This window comes from Tursiops truncatus, chromosome 7, assembly GCF_011762595.2.
Source record: "Tursiops truncatus isolate mTurTru1 chromosome 7, mTurTru1.mat.Y, whole genome shotgun sequence".
In the NCBI taxonomy this organism is placed as follows: Eukaryota; Metazoa; Chordata; class Mammalia; order Artiodactyla; family Delphinidae; genus Tursiops; species Tursiops truncatus.
The window spans coordinates 2,443,168-2,458,685 of record NC_047040.1 but is presented as its reverse complement, the minus strand read 5'-3'; positions in this window follow the sequence as shown (position 1 = coordinate 2,458,685).

The following is a 15,518-nucleotide window of genomic DNA, read 5'->3' as shown; positions in this document are numbered from 1 at the left end:
ACCCGGTCTCACTGGATCTCATTCCTTGGGGAGCTTTGCTGATCGGCCAAGTCTGAATTCAGTCCTACTGCTTCCCCCCTACCTGGTCCCCCAGCTCTGCTCTCAGACCTGCCCACCGGCAGCTTCCACACTGTGCTGGGCATCCCAAGAGGACAGAGACATGTTTGCTGGTCCTCGCTGGGGCCTAGCACAGCGTGGGCAGGTCGAGCACTGACCACTGATGGAGGGAGTGGATGCTTCCTTGTCCTACCAAACTCCAGGGGCTGAGAAAGGTCTTTTTGCTCCCTGAAATGTGTGCCCTACATTTTTTTTTTTGGAAGTACTAGATTTTTCTCTCTTGAATATTTCCCTCCCCATCCCCCACAAGACGCCAGGTCTTGTGCAGTCTGGGTGTTGGGGTCCTTGTGCCTGATTTCTGTGCGGGGTAGTCAGTCCCCAGCCACGTAGCACCTCTTCCTGCCATGTGGCATCACTGTCTAGGGCTGGTCGTCCAGGGTCCAACAGGCTGGCTGGTCACCCAGAGGCCTGCTGCCTCCCTGGTCTGGCTCAGAGGACAGGTGGCCTCCACCTTGCTGAGGTGGACAACTTTCTGCTCCTGTGCCCCGACTTATGTTCCAAACCTATATTCCATCATCTCCCCAGAGCCCGGCTCTCTTAGGATGACGGGGCAGTGTGGCCTAGGCTCCAGAACCCAGAGCCCCAGTCGGTCCCCTTTTCTTACCTGAAGATTTACACCTTAAGAGCTCAAGCAGAACTTCCTTTCCTCTTCCCCCAACTTTTATCTTGAAAACTTTCAAACCTGCAGGAAGTCAGAAAGGAGAGAAATAATGAAGACAGATCACTAGTTGCTAGCATTTGGGGCAGATTTTTCTTTTCAGCCTCAAAGCACAGAAGTTCTGATTCCACCTTTTTTTCCTGGGCAGTGGAGCCCCCTTCCCGTTGTCTTCAAGGTCACAGCCCCAGTTGTCCGAGGGGAGACATATTACCAGGCCCCTGCTCATCCCGAGATGCAGGTGACTTTCTAGTAGGACTTTGCTGGCTACAGAGAGAGCAGAGGGCGCACAAACTAATTCTCCATCTCAGAGACACATTGTATTTTCCTTCCTGGGGGTTCCTTCTCTCCTTTCCCTCTTAGGAACACCCTCTGCTGTCTTTGCTCCAAGCTGTGGTCATGCCCACTCACTTCCTTAGTAACCCGCTCCCTCACAGCCTTACCGCCCTTTCGTCCTTCTTTTCATATTCCTAATACCCTCTCTCCATTCTTCAATCCCAACTGATGTCCTCACTCTATTTGAAAGTCCTCATTATCAGCAAGAAGCCCTCATCACCCAATTTACAAATTCACCTGCGTCTACACCCACCTGGCTGGCTGCCCACGTGGCAGAGGGTGACGTCTCTCTGCTCTCAGGACCAGCCCTGCTCGCAGACCCCTCTCAGCTGCTGAGGATCTTCACGCCGTCACCACCGAGTCTTCTGCTCTCTAGATCTCGCCCTTAGAAACGTGCTGAACAGCTTGTATCCTGACAAACGCTTTCGCAGCCCCGCGTCTCCCTTCAGCCCTTGCGTCATGTCTCTGTGCTCTTAGACCAAGTTTCTTGAAAGTGTAGCCCACCTGCTCTCTCCTCTCTCCAGTTCCTCCCCACGCCCCCCTTTGCTTCTCAACCTTCTCTCACCGGCTTCCACTTTCAGCATCACGGAAATGCTCTCAGGGTCGCGGAAGATCTCCCGGCCCTTCCAAGGGTGAATCCTTGGTGCTCGGCTCACCCAGCGACTCAGCACCTTTGCTCACAACCTTTCCGTGAAACATTGTCTCATTTTGCTCCCAGGATACTCGCCCTCATTTTCTGGCATCTCCCCCACTTCTTCCCCAGCTCCCAGGCTTTGCAGGCACCTGCCGTGTCCCCTCCAGCCTCTCAGAGTTGGTGTGTATCAGAGCCCACCCCTTCCTACCTCCAGGGGACTCCATCCCAACACTGGCTGTGTACACCTGGACCCAGCGATGACTCTGAATTTATACAAACTTCTCCCCTGCACCCGAAGTTGCCTACTCACCACCTCCAACTCAATGTCTAGCTGGCACCTCAAATTTAGAATTTCCAACCCCGGGATTTCCCTAGGGGTCCAGTGGTTAAGAATCTGCCTTCCAATGCAGGGGACACGGGAACTAAGATCTCACATGCCGCAGGGCAACTGAGCCCACATGCTCTAGAGCCCGTGCTCCACAACTAGAGAGCCCACGTGTCGCAACTACTGAGCCCGAGTGCTCTAGAGCCCACATGCCACAACTCAGAGAAGTCCGTGCACTGCAACAAAGAAGCCCATGTGCCACAGTGAGAGATCCTGCAGGCCACAACGAAGGTCCCGCGTGCCACAGCTAAGACCCGACGCAGCCAGATAAATAAATAAATTAAAAAAAAAATCCAACCTTGAACCCTTGATTTCCAACCCTGGATAAAGTCCTATTCTTTCCCCTGTGGTCCAACCACACCACCATTCACCTAGTGCTCAGGCCAAAGATCCTGGAGTTGCTCTTGATTCCTATTTTCCTCTCACACCTGTAGCTTCAACCATCCATCGCTGCATAACAAACTCACCCAAAGCCTAGCGGCTTAAAGCGTAGCAGCCATTTCTTATCTCCTGAATTCTTGGGTTGACTGGGCTCAGCTGGATGGTTCTTTGGTTCCATCTCGCTCTGGGTGGGGCTTCAGTCAAGTGGAGGATCAAGTGAGGTGGTGTCTCCAGACAGCTCAGCCTTACGGCTGCCAGTTGGTGCTGGCTTTCAGCTGAGGGCTGGAGGGGACAGGGCTGTGAATCAGAGCTCCTTGGTGGTCCTCCAGGTGGCCTTTCTACCCGGCTTGGCTTCTTCATGGGAAGAGCGGCAAAGAACATGGGGCCATCTTTAATCTGTAGTCTTCTCTATGGCCAAAGTTATTTACATTCGCCTGATAAACAAAATCCTTTTACCCTGGTCCATTCTGGCATCAGACTCAGGCTTGAGGCCCAGGATTTCATCTCTAAATCAGGTCCAGGTATGGGCGGGGCTCCTCGGTGGAAGCTCCTCCAAAGCAGTAAACTGTAAAGGTAATGCTTAGTGTATAGAAACCACAGCAACACCATTTGTTCTCCTTCATGAGTTTCTGGGTTGACTGTGCTCAGCTGGCTGACTCTTCTGCTCCCCTGGTCTTGGCTGGGCCCTTGTCCTCAGGGCTGGGACGTTGGATGTGGTTCACTTACCTCGCCGGCAGCGGTGCTGGCTCTTGGCTGGGAGCTCAGCAAGGTTGCCGAGCAGAGTCCCCTGGTTTTCCCTGCAGGGGCTTCTCCAGATGGATCGGGCTTCTCAAGCAAAAGTGAAAGCTGCAGTTCTTAGGGCCCAACCTTGGAATTTACTCAGTGTCACTTCTGTCACATATTATTGGGAAAAGACCCCATCTCTTGACTGAGGAATCTGTGGTCACTTTAAATCCACCGCACTGATCTGCCAGTAAGTCCTCTAAGTTTCATATCCAAAAAATCTATTTATTTACTTTTATTGTGTACACCTATTGCCCTAGTCCAATCACCGCCAACCCTAGCTCAGACATGGCGGTGTCCCCCCAACCGTCCTGCCCACTCCTCCTGGCCACCTTACCTGGTCCTCGCAGAGCACACACACCTGGGGAGAGCGGGGACTCCACTGAGACCGCGGGGACTGCTCCACACACTTCCTCGTTTTGGACCCGTTGGTTCCTCAGGGCACGCAGCTCTCACGGAGGGGGCAGAAGTGCAAGAACTGTTCAAAGCCTCTGCTTCCATCACACCTGCTCACATCCCATTGGCCAAGCCCAGCACAGAGGGATGGTGTGCAGGGATGGGAGGGGTCATGGAAGGGGGGCTGGAAGAGAAGAGTGTGGACAGACAGTGCAGTCGGCCCCAGACCCACGTTTAGACATTTTTATTATGTCCGTCAGTGCTGGGTTAAACATACATTGCTGTGTCTGCACGTCTCTCTCTCCATTTATTTTCTTCTTTTTAGACTCCTTCTCTTCCTCTAATATCAATCTCACCCAGTAGTATCCACAGGGCTAGTGGGACAGATACACACTTTTGTTGACTGACAGTTTTCTGGAAGGCAATGTATATGTAAAGGCTTGGGAATGTTTGTACCATTTGGCCCAGTAATTCCATTTCCTGTTACTTAGTTTTAAAAAAGAACCAGAGACACACAGACATTTTCATGCCAGTGGGTTCTTGGCAGCACTGTTTATAATAGGAGAAGTCTGGAGCCTCTTTGTCCTTGCAATCTTCCTTTGGCCTTTTTCTTCCTCCGTGTGCCTGGGCTTTCTTGCAAAGCACAACTGACTGAAAGCTTCCAACATGCCAGATTTCCTTGATTGATTGATTCATTCGTTCATTCATTCATTTATTGGCTCCGTGAAGGCATTTTTTAAAAATTAATTTATTTTATTTTTGGTTGAGTTGGGTCTTCATTGCTGCGCATGGGTTTTCTCTAGCTGCATCGAGCAGGGGCTGCTCTTCGTTGCAGTGCATGGGCTTCTCATTGCAGTGGCTTCTCTTGTTGCAGAGCACAGGCTCCAGATGTGCAGGCTCAGTAGTTGTGGCTCATGGGCTCAGTAGTTGTGGCTCGCAGGCTCAGTGGCCATGGCTCACGGGCTTAGTTGCTCTGCGGCATGTGGGATCTTCCTGGACCAGGGCTCGAACCCGTGTCCCCTGCATTGGCGGGCAGATTCTTAACCACTGTGCCACCAGGGAAGCCCGAAGGCATTTTTTTGAGCACTGACTATGGACCATATTCTGGAGTCTCACGGAGTTACAGTTTATAGTGAGGGAAATATCTCATAAATGGGTAAACAGATTGTAAAGTACATAATTGTAATTTGTGATAATTTGTACAATTAGTTAATCGTAATTTGTGAAAGAAATTATGCGCACCCAAAGAAAACCATGGGGACATTACCTAGATTGAAGTAACATTTAAGTTAACTCATAGAAGTTAAGGCGCTGTCTCCACATAACACTGGGGAGAGCAGTCGAGGCAGAGGGGCACTGGGTGTGAGAAGGTCCAGAGGGAGCAAAGACCTGGGTGCATGTGTGCTGGAGACGCAGAGAGGGGCTGGGAGGGGGTGCTGGCTTGGATCACGGGGGCTTCAAGCCTTGTAAGATGACTGAGTTTCATTGAATGTACCATGGGAGACTGCGGAAAGCTTTCAGTGCAGCCCAGCTGAAGCTTGAGAAAGACCACTCTAGCTGCCGCTGGAGAGAGGCCGGCTGTTAGGTGAGAGGAAGGGGAGGGAGGCGGAGGGAGAGCAGGTGGGAGCCCCCGGCAGAGCTGAGATGAGGTGAGAGGTAGAGGTGGCTGGACCAGCGCTGAGGGGGGTGGGGCACGGAGGCTTCATTCCCGGCAGTGACGTTTATCAGATGACCCTTCCCTCAAGATCCTCCAGCCGCCAGCATCTTGTGCAAGACCCACGTCTCAGAGAAGGGAGGCCCCCACAGAACAAGAGAGAACAAAGGAGAGCGCTTTCAGGTTTTGAGTTTCAAAATGAACATTTGAAACTCCCCAGATGAGACTGTACATTGAGAAAAGCTCTTTGTAGTCTTTAAAGGTTAAATTTTTGTGCACCCAATGTTATAAACAGCAGACTTGGGAAGAATGCAGAATGAATGAGAAACAGTTTTTCCACCCTCAGTTGATAAACACTCCAGAGGCTGGGGGGAGGGGGGAGAGCGTGGAAAAGCGAATGAATCAGGATGTGAAGATGGGACCCTGCCATATGAGGCTGCGGAGACAGACGCCATTGTCCAGAGGAGCTGCGAGGTCACTGCGGTGGGCTTGCAAAGGTGGTGGAAGGAAGCCAGCTTTAAATCCTGAGTGGACCAGTGGTTCCAGCCAACAGGAGAGGGGAAGAGGCCAAGAAGAGGATCCCTGGAAACTAGAGGGGGCTCCTTTGGATAGAGCTGTTTAGGGAGCCCTGCCCTGGAAGGGCATGGGGTGAGGGGTGTCTCATTCTGACCCTGGGCTTAGTGAGAGCTGCTTCCAGGATGTTTCTGGGGAGACTTGATATGGGTGCTCTGCACTTGGGAGACCCCGACTCCCTTGGGGTGAGAGACTGTATGCCAGGGCTGTAGCAGCAGAGTTGGAGCTTTTGTCTGGACTCCCAGAGACCTCGTGTGGGCCCCACACCACAGACAGCTGGCCTGGGGTCAACCACAGAGAGATGGCCAGGGGTCAACCACAGAGAGGTGGCCAGGGGTCAACCACAGAGAGATGGCCAGGGGTCAACCACAGAGAGACCACTTGGAGGTCAACCATAAATGGCCAGCCCTGGGTCAACAGTAGAGAGTTGGCACAGGGGTCAACCACAGAGGGCTGGCCTGGGGTCTACCATGGAGAGCTGGGCCGGGGTCAACCTAGATCCTGTCCATGAGGGTCACCTGAACAGGTGGGAAGTCCTCGGCAGAAAGGAGCTAGAGGTGGCACTGTCATTTAGGGTGGGGGAGGATGAGTAACGCTTGCTTTTGCCAAGAGGACTGAGGGGAGAAGTCCAGCGATGGGATTGGAGGGTGTCTCCAGAGAACTCACCCAATGTGAAGAGTCTACTTTAAGCCCCAGGAGCACTGAGCTGGGCTTAGGTCAGCAGGATGGGACCAGCCAGGGAAGACCTTCCCAGGTTGCTCTGTGTCCTCCCCTTCCCTGGCTGGACACAGCAGGAGTCTAGGGCAACCACTGGAGGGAGGAAGCCCTACTCCATTTGTATCGTGTGCCTCATCCTTACACCCCACCTTGTCCTGTGGGATTTGTGCTCATTCTTTGAGACTTAGCTTGGTTGTCACTTCTGGAAACGTTTTCTAATCTCCAAGAGCCAGGTGTCTCCTCTAAGCGTCCCCCCAAGACCCTGTACTTGGGTCAATATTTCATGCACTGTCATTGCCTGTGGACACATGTGTGTCCCTCACTAGATCACGGCCTCCAGGGCCAGGGACTGTGTCTGTGGCTGCAATATAGGAGGAAGCAATACTTACATTTTAAAAGAGTGCGTGGACGAAGGGGAAGCAATTAACTGGATTATGGTCCATTTATACCAATAATAATAAGCAGCCAGTTAAAATCATGCCTTAAAATATTTAGCAGAATAAGAAAAGTCTGATTATGTGGAAAAGTGTTAATAAAAGTGTGGCTACTTCTATACCAGTATACACTTACCTTAAGGGCTAAAATGAAAAAGACTGATGACACCAAATGTTGTCAAGGTCAGGGAGCAACCAGAATATATGTGGGAATGTACATGGTATAATAACTTTGGAAAACCCAGTCCTTGGTAGTTTCTTACCCTATGACCCAACAATTCTCTTCTAGGTGTTTATCCCAGAGAAATAACAACGTGTGCTCCTAAAAAGACTTGTACAAACATGTCCACAGTCATTTTGCAGATAGTACCCCCAAATTGGAAGCAGCCCAGGTGTACCTCAATAAGAGACTGGGTTAATTCACACAATGGTTGCCTCCTTGGCAGAAAAAGGAAGAAACTATTGATACATATAACAACATGGGTGAAAATAAAAAAATTATGCTGCATTTGTGAAAGAAGCCTTACTCATAAGAATACATACTTATGGTTCCATTTATATAAAATTCTAGAATAGCCAAAACTATTCTATGGAAGGAAAAATTGGACCAGGTTGCCTTTGTGGAATGCAGAAGATTGGCTGGGAAGGGGGACAGTGATATTCTGTATTTTGAAAAGAGTTTGGATTTGTCAAAACTTGACAAATATACACTTAAGATTTGTGCATTGTATATAAATTTTACATCAAAAGAAAAAAACTATTACTGAGTTCTAGTTAATTATAAGCATGCTGAGGCATTTAGGGGGAAATGTATTAGTATTTGCAATTTAACTTGTGTTCTGTAAAAAAAAAACAACAATATAGATTAATGGATGGATGGAGAAGTGGATAGATGGATGGAGAAGTGGATAGATGAATGGAGAAGTGATGGGATGCAGTAAGATGTGAGGGGTGAAACCCAGATTGTGACTATCTGGCCGCTCACTGTGTATTGGTTTCCTGTGGCTACTGTAACAGTTCTGGAGGCCAGAGGTCTGAAATCAAAGTGTGGGCAGGGACATCCTGCACCAGAGGGGCACATTTGCTACAATTGATGAACTTGCATTGACACATCATCATCACTCAAAGTGCATAGTTTACACTAGAGTTCACTCTTGATGTTGTCTGTTCTGTGGGTTTTGACAAATGTACAATGACATATATTCACCATTATAGCATAAACAGAATAGTTTCACTTCCCTAAAAATCCTCTGTTCTCTGCCTAGTCATCCCTCCCTGGCAACCACTGATACATTTACTGCCTCCATAGTTTTGTCTTTTCCAGAGGAAGCAGTAACAGAAGGGTTCAGTATTATTCTTTTGCATGTGGCTGTCCAGTTTTCCCAACACCATTTTTTGAAGAGACTATCCTTTCCTCATTGAGTATTCTCGGCTCCCTTGTCAAATATTAGTTGACTGTTATATGCATGGGTTTATTTCTGGGCTTTCTGGGTTTATTTCTGTTCCATTTTGTTCCATGATTTCATTTCTGGGCTCTTTATGTGTCTGTTTTTATACTAATACTACATTGTTTTGATTACTATAGCTTTGTAATATGGTTTGAAATCAGGAAGTGTGATGCCTCTAAGATCACTTTGGCTATTCAGAGCCTTTTGTGGTTCCATGAGTTTTAGAATTGTTTTTTCTATTTCTGTGAAAATTGCCACTGGAATTTTGATAGCATTTGCGTTGAATCTGTAAATGGCCTTGGGTAGTATGGACATTTTACCAGTATTAATTCCTCCAATTTCTGAACACGGAATACTTTTCCATTTATTTGTGTCTTGTTCAATTTCTTTCCTCTATGTCTTATACTTGTCAGTGTATAGATCTTTCACCTCCTTGGTGAAATTTACTCCTAAGTATTATTGCTTATGCTGCTGTTGTAAATGGGATTGTTTTCTTTTTCAGATAGTTCATTGTTAGTGTATAGAAACACAACTGATTTTTGTATGCTGACTTTGTATCCTGCAAATTTACTGAAATAGTTTTATTAGTTTTAACAGATTTGGGGGAGAATTAAGATTTTCTATGTGTAAGATAATGTCATCTGCAAACAGAAGCATTTTACTTTTTCCAACAAATTGGACAACCTAGAAGAAACTGATAAATCCTAGATACATACAATCTACCAAGACTGAATTATGAAGAAATAGAAAACCTAAACAGACCAATAACAAAGAAATTGAATCAGTAATGAATAATGTGCCAACAAATAAAAGCCCAGGACCAGATGGCTTCATGGTGAATTCTACCAAACATTAAAGTAGACTTGATGACAATGCTTCTCAAACTTTTTCACAAAGAGGAGGGAACACTTCCAAACTCATTTTACAAGGCAAGAATTACCCTGATACCAAAGCCAGACAGGCACACTGCAGGAAAAAAAAACCCAAAAACTACAGACCATTACCCCTGATGAATATAGATGCAAAGTTCTCAACAAAATACTAGTAAATTGAATTCCACAGCACATTAAAATGATCAATCATACACCATAATCAAGTGGGATTTATCCCTGGAATGCAAGAATGGTTCAACATACACAAATCAATAAATGTGATACACCACATTAATAGAATGAAAGATAAAAATGATATAATCATCTGAATTGTTGCAGAAAAAAATAGACAAAATTCAACATCCTTTCATGATAAAAACTTTCAACAAAGTGGGTATAGAAGGAACATACCTCAACATGATTCAAGGTCATATATGACAAGCCCACAGCTAACATCGTACTAAACGCTGCAATGTTGAAAGCTTTTCCTCCAAGATCAAGAACACAAGGATGTCCACCCTCACCACTCCTATTCAGCATAGTACTGGAGGTCTTAGCCAGAGCAATCAGGCAAGAAAAAAGTAAAAGGCTTCCAAATTAGAATGGAAGAAGCATAAGTCTTTATATGTAAGGTGGGTTTCTTGTAGACAACATATAGTTGGGTCTTGTTTTATGATCCATTCTGACAATCTCTTTTAATTGGTGAATATCCCATATTTGGACATTCTGCTCTGTTTTCAGTTTCAGTCTTTTTTTTTTTTCTCTTTACTTTTCTGTTTTGGAAGTTTCAATTGATTTATCTGCAAGCTCAGTGATTCTTTCTTCTGCTGTGTCTAGTCTACTAATAAGCACATCAAAGGCATTTTTTCATTTCTGTTATGGTGTTTTTGATCTCCAGCATTTCTTTTTGGTTCTTTCTTAGGATTTCCATCTCTCTGCTTACATGACTCATCTGCTCTTGTGTGCTATCTACTCTATCCACTAGAGCCCTTAGCATGTTAATCATAGTTATTTTAAATTCCCCGTCTGGTAATTCCAACATCCCTGCCATATCTGAATCTGGTTCTGTGCTTGCGCTGTCTCTTCAAACTGTGGTTTTTGGCTTTTAGTATGTCTTGTAATTTTTTTCCTGATAGCCAGAGCTGATGTTCTGGGTTAGAGGACCTGCTGTAAATAGGCCCTTAGTGATGTGGTGGTGAGTTGTGGTGGAGGGAAGGTACTATGGTCCTATGATTAGGTCTCATTCTTTTTATGAGCCTGTGCCTCTGGACTGTGAACTTCATAAGTGTTTCTCAGTTTTTTCCTCCTCCCTTAGGTGGGAGAGGAGGGCTAGCATGGGTGGGAGTTGGGGATTTTCCTTCCTCCAGGACAGTTAGGGTCTGATAAAACCCAGAAGGTTAGGCTCTGGTTAACTAGTTTCTCCCCAGGACAGATGTCTCACCTATTCCAAAATGCTTCTTTTCCCCTCCCCATGCCAAGAGCATGAGGGGATTTTTCTCCAATATTCACTGAGAGAACCTGGTTGAGCCCCTGGTGGTGTTGCTCACAGAAGTGTGGGGTCCCTGATGACTGGATCCCCCTGGAGTTTTTACCTCTCAGACTTATCTGCACTGAGCCTCCAGCAATTCACCCATTACAGTTCAGGCTTTTCTGCCCAGGCACTGGTTCCTGTGGAGATTTCTGCGGGTAGGTTTCTGTTCTGGTAAGTAGTGAGTCTCAGTGTCTACCTGGCCATCTCTCCAGTTTTGGGAGCAGTGGTTTTCCCTGTGACCACACTTCTCTGATGGATCCAAGAAGAATTGTTAATTTTTCAGTTTGTTCAGGTTTTTACTTCTGGTTAGGACAGAGTTATGACTTCCAAGCTCCTACGTGCTGGAGTGGAGACTGGAACTCCAACACTACTTTTTTTTTTTTTTTAACATCTTTATTGGAATATAATTGCTTTACAATGGTGTGTTAGTTTCTGCTGTATAACAAAGTGAATCAGCTATATGTATATATATATATATCCCCATATCCCCTCCCTCTTGCGTCTCCCTCTCATCCTCCCTATCCCACCCCTCTAGGTGGTCACAAAGCACTGAGCTGATCTCCCTGTGCTATGCAGCTGCTTCTCACTAGCTAGCTGTTTTACATTTGGTCGTGTATATATGTCCATGCCACTCTCTCACTTCATTCCAGCTTACGCTTCCCCCTCCCCGTGTCCTCAAGTCCATTCTCTACGTCTGTGTCTTTATTCCCAACACTACTTTTTTATTTAAACATGTTTTTTCTTTGATGAGTATGTGTCATTTCTATAACAAAATTGTTATTTTAAATATTAAAAGGAGGGGTCATACTTTTGACTCAGTACTTACGCCTTTGTGTAAAGGGGGACAAAATTTATAAACAAAGATGTCCATGGCGATTGTCCACAATCATCTGGAAATAGCATAATTGTCTACTACTAGGAGAATGCTTGCATAAATTATGCTATAATGGAATGATGGCATGCAAATATGAAAAGTAGGTTTAAAAAGAGTTTTAAAGCAGCATGAAAAGGCGTGACCTGAGCTTGTAAATTCAACCAGTGTTTTAAAAGTTTTCGAGATTCCAAGTTTTCCATAATATAAATACTTGCTAATTTATATTCAGAAAAAATGTTCTAAAATGTCACTCCTTGGATGGCCCTCCTAGGCTCTCTCCGCACCCCCCGCCTGCCCCGGGCTGCCTTACTGTGGCCAGGCCCCCCTGCCTGGAGGCCTCAGCTCGCCTGACTCCCCTGGGAGGTGCACTTTCATCCACTACCAGCTGAGCCGTGTGGAGCTGGCAGCTGACTTTTTGGTCCAGTCCATCTCCTTGGAGAAAATTGGTTTCTGTGGTTGTTGAGTCTAACTGCCAGTTTCCACTGTTCAGTTGAGTAAATTTCCTTGTATCCTGTCACCATGCTATCAGCCCAGCTGATGCGTGGCTTTTACATTCTTCCAACAAGAAACTGAAGACAGCCATGGGCTGGTTTTTAGAATGACTGAAAAGTCATGAGGATCTCTGGGCCAAGACAAACAGGCTGATGGAGATCTCAGCCTTGGGGTGGTTTGGACGGCAGGGCCAGGCATGGGTGTCCAGGTGGAGTGCCAGCAGGTGGCGGTGTGGTGGTCCCTGGAGAACGGGAGCAGGTCGTGTTGGTGGGCTTGGGGGGGGCACAGCTGGCTGGAGAGGCTCTGTCCCCCAGCGGGCACGGTCCCCTCCCACGCGTGGGTCCAAGGCATTCCACGGCAGCATTCCTGCTTTGAGGACATGTTTCCCAGTTGGAAGGAAGTCAATCCCTAAAAATCTCTGCCTCTGCCTGTTCTCTGCCCACGTGCAGCAGCAGCTGAACAAGCCTGTTCCCAGGCAGATCACGGAGCCCACGAGCTGCCCATGTGAAAACCGTCAAACATGAAAAGGAGGCACACTGGCCTCTGGCTTGTGTCTTGAACTTTTGAATTAGCAACTCACCCGCCAAGAATGTGTGCCGAATGGCTGTTTTGCGTGGCAGGGACTAGTGCTTTGCAGATTCAGGATCTAGATTACTGCCAGAGAGTGTAAAGCGTCTGGTGATTTGGGAAGGAAAACTTTCCAGACTAAACTGAGGCCCACATGACTTCCCGAGCTACAAAGAGCACGTGTTCTTGTTGGGTGGGAGTGGGCTGACGCGGTGCCCTTGCCTCGTGTTAGTGTGGGCACCCCTGAAAACTGACCCCATGAGGAAGACGGATGCACATGGTTGATTTGGGAGGGATCCCAGGTGAGGAGCTGGGGAGGGAGGAAAGCTGGTGAGGGGTGGCGGGTGAGCAGGGTCCTGTGTGGACTTTGGGCCTCAGCCCCCGGGTCCTCTGAGGAGCTTGGGAGACTAGAAATCTGGGGTGTCCGTTCACTGACTCCCATCTTTCACCACCCAGGCTGTAAGTCCCCGGTGCTTCTGGGCTGCCCTACCTAGGACCAAGCAAGTGCCCATGGCTGGAAAGGCCCCAGGCAAAGACACAGAGAGACAGAGCACCAAGAGGACGTGCATGGGGACTGTCCCCTGCTGGGTGGGTGGAGTGTGTGTGAGGCATACCTGACACCCCTCTTCCCTCAGAAGCAATGAGACCCCTGAGATGCATCCGGCATCTGAATTTTAGATGATACTTTGCCTTAAACTCAGTCCGTCAACGCAGTACTGGAGCGCCAGCTGTGTGTTGGGCAGTGTCCTGGGGCCTGGGAATGGCAGGGGGCAAAAGAGACCTCACCGTCTTGGAGCTCCCATGGATGTAGCCATGTGGGATGGGAAGTGGTGGGGAGGGCGTCCGAAAAGACCAAGCTGGAGCAGATGTGAGTGTGGCGCGAGGGGAGGGTTAGGTTAGGGGTAGGGGTAGGTGAGGGGTCAGGGGCACGGCAAACGGGTCCTCTAAGCCGACACTTGAAGCTTTCATCACAGGCAGACCTGGGGGCCGTGTGGGCTGGGGCCATTGACCACGAGGATGCCCCCAGAGTGGTGCACCCTGGGAAGCTCCGTATCCTGGCCCCATCACAGGACTGCCGGTCAGGAGCAGCTGACTGCTCATGCGGGGCCAGCAGCCGGGGTCTCTTGGTCCAGGTGACCCACCCTGGACTTGGCCCGTGGAGTAAACGCCAACATCTTCCCTGTTTCAGTGGGTCACGCGCCCTCCTCGCAGACTCAGCCCTCATTTGCGCTTTTCTGGAAGCCTCATCATGACCGAGAGCTGGAGGGAAACAGTGCAGTGTGGGCAGGTACCACTGGTAAGTTAATTAGAGCAGTTTCCCTCCCAATGGGAATGTGCCTGTGGACCAGTTTTTAGGGTCTCTATAACATATTATTACAAACTTGGTGGCTGAAAGCAACAGAAATGGAACCCTTCACGGGTCTGGAGGCCAGAAGTCTGCAGTCAAGTCATCTTCCTTGTCTAAATCATTTTTTTAACACCTTTATTAGAGTATAATTGCCTTACAATGGTGTGTTAGTTTCTGCTGTATAACAAAGTGAATCAGCTATACGTATATATATATCCCCATATCCCCTCCGTCTTGCGTCTCCCTTCCACCCTCCCTATCCCACCCCTCTAGGTGGTCACAAAGCACCGAGCTGATCTCCCTGTGCTATGCGGCTGCTTCCCACTAGCTATCTATTTTACATTTGGTCGTGTATATATGTCCATGCCACTCCCTCACTTCGTCCCAGCTTACCCTTTCCCCTCCCTGTGTCCTCAAGTCCATTCTCTACGTCTGCGTCTTTATTCCTGTCCTGCCCCTAGGTTCTTCAGAACCGTTTTTTCCCCCTTTAGATTCCATATATATGTGTTAGCATACGGTATTTGTTTTTCTCTTTCTGACTTACTTCACTCTGTATGACAGATTCTAGGTCCATCCACCTCACTACAAATAACTCAGTTTCGTTTCTTTTTATGGCTGAGTAATATTCCATGGAGGTTCCTTAAAAAACTAAACATAGAACTACTATATGACCCAGCAATCCCACTACTGGGCATATACCCTGAGAAAACCATAATTCAAAAAGAGTCATGTACCACAATGTTCATTGCAGCTCTATTTACAATAGCCGGGACATGGAAGCAACCTAAGTGTCCATTGACAGATGAATGGATAAAGAAGATGTGGCACATGTGTAACTCTCTTTGAAGCTTCCAGGGCAGAACACGTTCCGGGCCTCTCTCCCTCTCCCAGGTGTTGCCGGCAATCCTCGGTGCTCCGTGGCGCATAGATGCATCCGTCCAATCTCTGCCTTCACATCACCTTCTCTGCTTTGTGTCTTCTCCCCTTCTCTTCCCTTATTAAAAACACCTGTCGTTGGATTTAGGGCCCGCCCTAATTGATCTCATGCGTGATCCCATCTTGAGATCCTTGACTTAATTGCAACTGCAAAGACCCTTTGGTCAAATAAGGTCACATTTACAGGTGATGGGCGGGCATATCTTTTGGGGGCCACCATTCAACCCACTGCAGCTTGCTTTGGGGACTGAGAAATTAAAAAATCTTCTAATTTTTAACCAGTTAATATGAAGATGGTTTCAAGGCAGCCCCAGGTGCAAACTCAGAGGCATGGAGAGGGCACCCAGCTGGCAAGGACAGCCTCAGGGCCCGCCTTTCTGTGCTG